Raw genomic sequence first — 8,695 nt, forward strand, 5'->3', positions numbered from 1 at the left:
AAATTCAACAACAAGGACAACCAGCAACTTAATTTGCAAGACGGCAAATTATTGGACTCAACTTCCTTCTTCCACTCTTCTGCTGAAAAGGCTTTCCCCCCTTTTTCACCGGACTCGTGAGTAATGTAACTGGGCTTAGATAAGAAATCAGCAAGGACTTTAGCAACTAGGATTTGACCTGTGATTAATGATTTGGTTTATATGTGTGTTATAAGTATATTTATGTGATATTCGTGTTACGATCAAAGTTGTATGTTAATCTTGCTTTATACAGACAGTCATTCTTACTGCAACTAACTATACTAACCTTTGACCTGCTCACACACTGATTAAATTAACTCATAGCTGGAGTTTTACGACTCATTGTTTGAGGAGTGGCAACCCCCCTCACACACACACACACACACACACACACACACACGTTTCCCTCTCTTTTGTAATGTATTCCCTATTTTATAGATGTGTGCTTTTATTTGCTTTACTTGTTTAGAATAAATACCTTTGATTACGAATGCTGTCTATTTAATGTTGTACATTATGAACGATATGCCATCCTCTTCTTTGACAAGAATTCAAGATTCCTTCAACCACTGTAAAATATTAATATGGTAATTTGATTATAATTATATTCATAATTAATAATCAGTGTTCCAAATTGATAGTTTAATAACTTTATGAGACTGATTTAGGTGAATTGGCTATATTTTTCTGTTCTTACAGATGGTGCCCCTTTTTACGAGCTGACTTAGAGTAAATCAAGTCATATCATTTCTTATAATTAATAATTGTTTATGATAATTATTAATAATTCTTATAGCCATCCAACCACACTTTTGAACCGTGAGATCCACACAAGTGTTGCTCAGGTTCATTCTGCATATTTGGTATCCTTATGGAAGGGATAGCATTTATGATAACGCCCTTTTATTAATATATTTGACGCCCTGTGCAAGGTCATCATTTATTCATAAAAGAGCCATCCTTAATCCCCAACATTCTTGGTGATCCTTGATGAAGGCAATTGGTATCTTTAAACAGATACCCCAACATAGTTGACGCCCCGTTGCGTAATTACAACAATGGTGTGTTCACTTGTGTGAATTTGAATGTGTGTTGAATTTCCCCATTGTGGGATTAATACAGTAATTAATCTAATCTAATCTAATCTAAGTAGTTAGATTAGCAAAATACTTTGCCAAGAAGTTAGCTAAGTAGTTAGCTTAACAAGCTACTTAGCTAAAAAATGGATATGCATTAGAAGAGTAGTGACACAAAAAGGGATTTTATTAAAAAATGAATAAAGGAAAACATAAAATTATGATCAAAAACAAACACATTGAGGAAAAACCTGGAATACTGAATGATGAAAATAATTTATTGCAAAGCATATAAAAACTCTGTGGGGTTTTTGTGTGTTTTTTGTCATTTTTGTGTGTTCTTTATGTGTGTTTTTGTGTGTTTTATGTGTTTTTTGTGTGTTCTTTATGTGGGTTTTATATGTGTGTTTTTTCTGCAGCACCTGAGTGACTCACATCTTAAAGCTTTTATTTCCACTGCTGAAGAAACTTTATTTTATAAAACATTTCATACGTTAGAATCCACTTTCTCCTTCCTTGTTGTTATTTAGTTGTTTTATTTTCCAGAGGAAACAGAAAAGAAGCATCAAGTTGTGCAGGTGAGATTAAAGGTAGAAATGAGTGAAGGTTTGTTTCCACTGCTGATTCTATCAAACAATCATTGACAGTATTCTGGAGGACGTCCAGCTGTAAAACCTTCAGCAGCGTGTTTCCTGCTGACACACACTTTGTGTTTGATGAAGATAGAACAAGTCAAAGCTGAGATAAACTCAAATATATTTAGAATAAAACATACAACTAGATCTTCTCCTCATTAGATCTGAAGCCAATATTAACAATTCTTCACTGAGAGTAAAATAACATCATTTATAAACAGAAACGGGTTAATTATAGTCTGTTGATACATATTAGAGTATCATATGTCCAGAAATGACAGAAAGTCGTCTCATGCTCCGTATTAAAATAATTAATATAAATCTCTGATTTGTTTTTGGTCCTCAGACATTATTTGGTTTCTATCAAAAATAAAAACTGCAATGTGAGAACAATCTTTGATTATCAGAAGTTATAAATGATAAAATAATGACAGTGACTCAAACTGAATATATTTTTATTATTATTATATTATAATTATTATTACTGTCATATATTGATGTGAATCATAATAAACCACTGTGTGTGTTTACATGTAGTACATGTAAACACGTGTCAACTATTTTTAATTGTTAAAAGCTAAAAGAGATTAAATAAAAAATATGTCTCTTCCTCCTCCTCTCCTCTTCCTCCTCCAGAATACTGTCAATGATTGTTTGATAGAATCAGCAGTGGAAACAAACCTTCACTCATTTCTCCCTCTAATCTCACCTGCACCTGTGTGTGTGTGTGTGTGTGTGTGTGTGTGTGTGTCACACACACACACCATTGATGGATGAGACGTAGTACTGGACGCCACAACAACACGCGCCATTTGTAAAAGCCGGTGAAGCAGTTTTGGCAGCTTAGCAACTTTGTTGCTATATTTAGCGACTTTTCAGATCCCCTTAGTGACTATTTTTCAAGAAAGCGACTGGAGACAAATCCAGCGACTTTTTCTGGTGTTAATGGAGACTTTTGGAGACTCGTTTTTACTCTTCTCAACGAGCCGCAGGGTCGGAGGCTCGTTAAGAAGAGTAAGAATGAGTCGAAGCGGCCCAGTCCTCCTGCAGCAGTCTCTCCCAGCTGCAGTCACAGAGCCGGAGGGGATGTTAACCCCTTAGCGTCCAGTCTGCAAATTGCTAACAGGCTAACAGTTAGCTCTGTAGCAGTACAGTGTGTATGTGCTAACAGGCTAACAGTTAGCTCTGTAGCAGTACAGTGAGGTGTTCACTTAGCGATCTCTGTTTGTTTACAACAAGCACCGACACTAAAATCTGTTCCTATTGTTTGTTTAAAGTAGTGCAATAAAAATACAGATGTTTTCTCTAACATGATGAATAATCCTGATTATTATTTTGGCCATAATCATGCAGCCCTACTTTCATGTCTGCAGCACACTTGATTTAAACTGAGGCTAAAATAACAATATTGCCTATATTTCAGATATGGAGTATGATATTTCTAAAGCTGGTGTCTGAACACACAGAAGAGTTAGAGGGAGACAGAGAAGGAGGAGAGGAACCGTCAGGGAGAACAAAGTGGACAATCACAGGGATTAAACATTGTTTTCTGAATGCTTCATAGATTTATTTCAATGTTGCTTTCATGTGATGACACAACAGAGAAGTCAGAGGCAGAATCTCATTATTTGGTACATGCAGTAAATCACAGTGTAGCCAATAAGGAGTCAGACAGCAGCTGAAGGATCCTCACAGTGTGAAGAGGAGGGAGCCACTGAAGGTGCTGTGGTTGTTTGTATTGTCAAAGAGAGAATAGCCTGATGGGAGAACGAGGTGGATTTCATCTCCTGCCATCAGCTCCAAGACAACAGAGTTAGTCATGTATTCAGTTCCTCCCTCTTCCTTAGTCTCCGCATTCCACATGATCCTCTGGTTGTTCTTGAACACCTGTACACCCATGGTACCTGCTCGGCCACCACTCATAGTGAACTGGAAGTAGTAGACCCCTCTGACTGGAGCTGTGAAGAAACCTACAGAGCAGAAAATGAAAACTGTAACAAATGTAGATTAACATGAGTAAACATGTTGATGTGAGCTGCAGTAAATTACCTGTAGATGGATTGTAAGCATCGCCGATGTTGGTGAAGACTTTGCTGTATTTCAGTGTGATGTCTGTGTTGAATGGTCCAACATATCCGTCATCAGTCAGACTTGTGTAAAAGGCCACCTTCCTCTCTGAGAACAGGACAAAGTCAGTGTAAGTCATTCCATATGTAGTGTGTGTGTGTGTGTGTGTGTGTGTGTGTGTGTGTACAACCATCACCTGTATTTTCTCTCTCCAGCGTCTCGATCCTGGTCTTGCTGATGAGAAGTTCGTCCTCGCTGCTGCTCAGTCTGGTCTGCAGCTCTGGAGTTGATGCAGTGAAAGTGAATTACAGAGCAGCAAGCTGTTAACATGCACACACTGCAAAAAAAATAGCTCTTAAAAAACAAGGGGGAAAAGTACAGAAATTAGGCGTATTTTGCTTAAAAATAGCAAAATTATCTGCCAATGGAAGAAGAAAATTTGTCTTGTCAAGACTTTCCAAAACCAGTAAAAATATCTAATCTAATGAACCACAAATACCTTAGAATTAGTGTATTCTAACTAATAACAAGTGACTTTTTCTTGATTCTGATGAAATACACGTGACCTATTTTCTCAATATGTTGAAAAATATTCTTGAATTAATAATCAGTAAATGCTAGAGCCATCATCTTGACATAATGATATGCAAAGGCATTATATTTATAGAAACCAGCAAAGTCACACTAAAAACTAGTCAACTTTTCTTCATACAGCTCCAAAGATTTTTATCTTTATGTAGAATATTTTTCTTAAAATTCTTGAAATAAGGCAAGAGAGAAGTGGTGATGAAACACAATAGTAGTATGTAGAGACAGAAGTCTCTTGGGAGCAATGCATCAATCAGAAATAGAGGAAAACATGATGGAGCTCTATCAATGTTTGGTTATATTAATAATACAGAATGAATACTTTAAAAACCAACAAACCATAGCTCTCTATGGACTCTGTATTGACAGATGGAGTCTCCTCAACAACTTCATCCGCTAGCAAAAGCATAAAAGATGGTGGTGATGTCAGTGAAATACCTGCGTTCTCTGTTTCTAGGTGACTTGTTTTGCTCTCGGTGGCAGTCAGTCGAGTTTCCAAAGACATCAGGTCTGCAGCTTGGACTGAAAAACAGAAGAAGTTTGATTTGTTGTTCATATTTATTGTAAGTTTATCAGTTAACTGACACACTTCATCACCTGCATTTTCTTTCTCCAGCGTCTCGATCCTGGTCTTGGTGATGAGTAGTTCACTCTCACTGCTGCTCAGTCTGGTCTGCAGCTCTGGAGTTGATGCAATGACAGTGAATTACAGAGCAGCACGCTGTTAACACGCACAACACATTATTTACAGCAGGTTGAGCCTCATTTTACCTCAGAAATACACTGAAAACTGCTGCAAACATCCATGACAACTTAATAGTTTTACTGTTTTCTAAAACAGAGCTGATCCTTTGTGAAATATATTTAATAAAGAAAACCTGACCAAGACAGAAAATGTTCAGACTGATAAAATTTTGTTTCTCTAAGTTTCTTTCAGTTTTATTTGTTTTCTACAGCGTCCCAACTGTATTATATATGAAACCTTTAACAGCTTCAAATATTGTGGTTAAAAAACATGATGTTTGTCAGTGAAATACCTGCATTCTCTGTTTCTAGGTGACTTGTTTTGCTCTCGGTGGCAGTCAGTCGAGTTTCCATAGACTTCAGATCTGCAGCTTGGACTGAAAAACAGAAGAAGTTTGATTTTGTTTGTGAAGTATTACATGACAACAGTTAAACACACATAGATCCTCATGTCCATGTTCATATTGATTTCTCCTAAACATTTATTGTGGAGCTCTCAGTCAGTTCATCAGTAAACTGACACACTTCATCACCTGCATTTTCTCTCTCCAGTTGGTTGATCCTGAACTTGCTGATGAGAATTTCATCCTCACTGCTGCTCAGTCTGGTCTGCAGCTCTGGAGTTGATGCAATGACAGTGAATTACAGAGCAGCACGCTGTTAACATGCACAACACATTATTTACAGTAGTTTGAGCCTCATTTTACCTCAGAAACATACTTAAAACTGCTGTAAATATCCACAACAACCTAAAGACAACATGAACAGTAATCATTGTGTACCTGAGTTCTCTCCCTGCAGCAGCTCCACCTGCAGGTTGAGCTCCACCACCATGTCTCTCAGAGCCCTCACCTCCGCCCAGATGTCAGGTGTGGTTGTCTTTGTGGTCTCTGTCTCCTGAAGCTCCCCCTGAGCTCCTGACCCACACAGAGCCAGCAGCAGCAGCAGCAAACCAACAGCCCTCATTGTTCAGTTCACACGTCTTCACAAAGGTGCAGAGGTCCAGTCGGCCCGCCTTATATCCTCTCCAGACTCCAAGGATCCTGTTTGGGATGACATGTTCTAGTTTGGCCTCAGATGAGCCGATATGATCTGTGTGCAGGTGAGAAGATACCAGCTGCTGCAGGCTGCTGGAACACTTTGACCATGAACGCCTCTCATGCAGTCCCAGCTGTGCATACAGCGTGTTGATTAACCCCTCGATGCTCAACATATTGACCCCCTTCTACTGCACAACATGCTCTAAAATGACCCGCATTCATTCACATGTTATTTAATATAATATTGTTATTTAATGCTGCTGTGTGTTTCTGTGCTCTATCTTTTGATATCAACTTATTTTATGATTGAATATTCCAAGTATTCTTTAAATATCTTGTTTTTGATAACAACAGATCATTATTTACATTTTGCTTCTCATACTTTATGAAGAAAAAAAGTTTTTGTATTATTAGATAGCTAACTACTTGGGTAAGTAGCTTGTTAAATTAACTACTTAGCCAAGAAGTTAGCTAAGTAGTCAGCTTATCAAGCTACTTAGCCAAGAAGGTAGCTAAGTAGTCAGCTTATCAAGCTACTTAGCCAAGAAGGTAGCTAAGTAGTCAGCTTATCAAGCTACTTAGCCAAGAAGGTAGCTAAGTAGTCAGCTTATCAAGCTACTTAGCCAAGAAGGTAGCTAAGTAGTCAGCTTATCAAGCTACTTAGCCAAGAAGGTAGCTAAGTAGTTAGCTTATCAAGCTACTTAGCCAAGAAGGTAGCTAAGTAGTTAGCTTATCAAGCTACTTAGCCAAGAAGGTAGCTAAGTAGTTAGCTTATCAAGCGACTTAGCCAAGAAGGTAGCTAAGTAGTTAGCTTATCAAGCTACTTAGCCAAGAAGGTAGCTAAGTAGTTAGCTTATCAAGCTACTTAGCCAAGAAGGTAGCTAAGTAGTTAGCTTATCAAGCTACTTAGCCAGGAAGGTAGCTAAGTAGTTAGCTTATCAAGCTACTTAGCCAAGAAGGTAGCTAAGTAGTTAGCTTATCAAGCTACTTAGCCAAGAAGGTAGCTAAGTAGTTAGCTTATCAAGCTACTTAGCCAAGAAGGTAGCTGTCCACTGCTCCTTGCATGGTGTGTTCACTTGTGTGAATTTGAATGTGTGTTGAATTTCCCCATTGTGGGACGAATACAGTAATTGATCTAATCTAAGTGGTTAGATTAGCAAGATACTTAGCCAAGAAGTTAGCTAAGTAGTTAGCTTAACATGCTACTTAGCTAAAAAAAATGGATATGCATTAGAAGAGTAGTGACACAAAAAGGGATTTTATTTAAAAATGAATAAAGGAAAACATAAAATTATGATCAAAAACAAACTAATTGAGGAAAAACCTGGAATACTGAATGATGAAAATAATTTATTGCAAAGAATATAAAAACTCTGGGGTTTTTGTGTGTTTTTTTGTCATGTTTGTGTGTTCTTTATGTGTGTTTTATGTGTTTTTTGTGTGTTCTTTATGTGTGTTTTTGTGTGTTTTATGTGTTTTTTGTGTGTTCTTTATGTGGGTTTTATATGTGTGTGTGTTTTTTCTGCAGAATCTGAGTGACTCACATCTTAAAGCTTTTATTTCCACTGCTGAAGAAACTTTATTTTATAAAACATTTCATACGTTAGAATCCACTTTCTCCTTCCTTGTTGTTATTTAGTTGTTTTATTTTCCAGAGGAAACAGAAAAGAAGCATCAAGTTGTGCAGGTGAGATTAAAGGTAGAGATGAGTGAAGGTTTGTTTCCACTGCTGATTCTATCAAACAATCATTGACAGTATTCTGGAGGACGTCCAGCTGTAAAACCTTCAGCAGCGTGTTTCCTGCTGACACACACTTTGTGTTTGATGAAGATAGAACAAGTCAAAGCTGAGATAAACTCAAATATATTAAAATAAAACATACAACTAGATCTTCTCCTCATTAGATCTGAAGCCAATATGAACAATTCTTCACTGAGAGTAAAATAACATCATTTATAAACAGAAACAGGTCAATTATAGTCTGTTGATACATATTAGAGCATCATATGTCCAGAAATGACAGAAAGTCGTCTTGTGGTCCGTATTAAAATAATTCATATAAATCTCTGTTTTGTTTTTGATCCTCAGACATTATTTGGTTTCTATCAAAAAATAAAAACTGTGAGAAATATCTTTGATTATCAGAAGTTATAAATGATAAAATAATGACAGTGACTCAAACTGAATACATTTTATTATATTATTATTATTACTGTCATATATTGATGTGAATCATAATAAACCAGTGTTTGTTTACATGTAGTAAACATGTGTCAACTATTTTTAATTGTTAAAAGATAGAAGAGATTAAATAAAAAATATGTCTCCTCCTCTCTTTCCCCCCCATTTCATGGCAGTCCCTTTATTGAGATATTTTTGGTCATTTTACAGCTTTTTTCGTGTCTTTTTTTGTCATTTTGTGTCTAATTTTGTAACTTTTTGGTCATTTTCTGACTTTCTTGGTAATTTAACGTCGTGGAAGTCGTGGTTTGTCTGAGCCGAGTTGGGTTAGATGTTTCTGAT

The sequence above is a fragment of the Centropristis striata genome, chromosome 5 (genome assembly GCF_030273125.1).
Source record: "Centropristis striata isolate RG_2023a ecotype Rhode Island chromosome 5, C.striata_1.0, whole genome shotgun sequence".
NCBI classification, from domain to species: Eukaryota; Metazoa; Chordata; class Actinopteri; order Perciformes; family Serranidae; genus Centropristis; species Centropristis striata.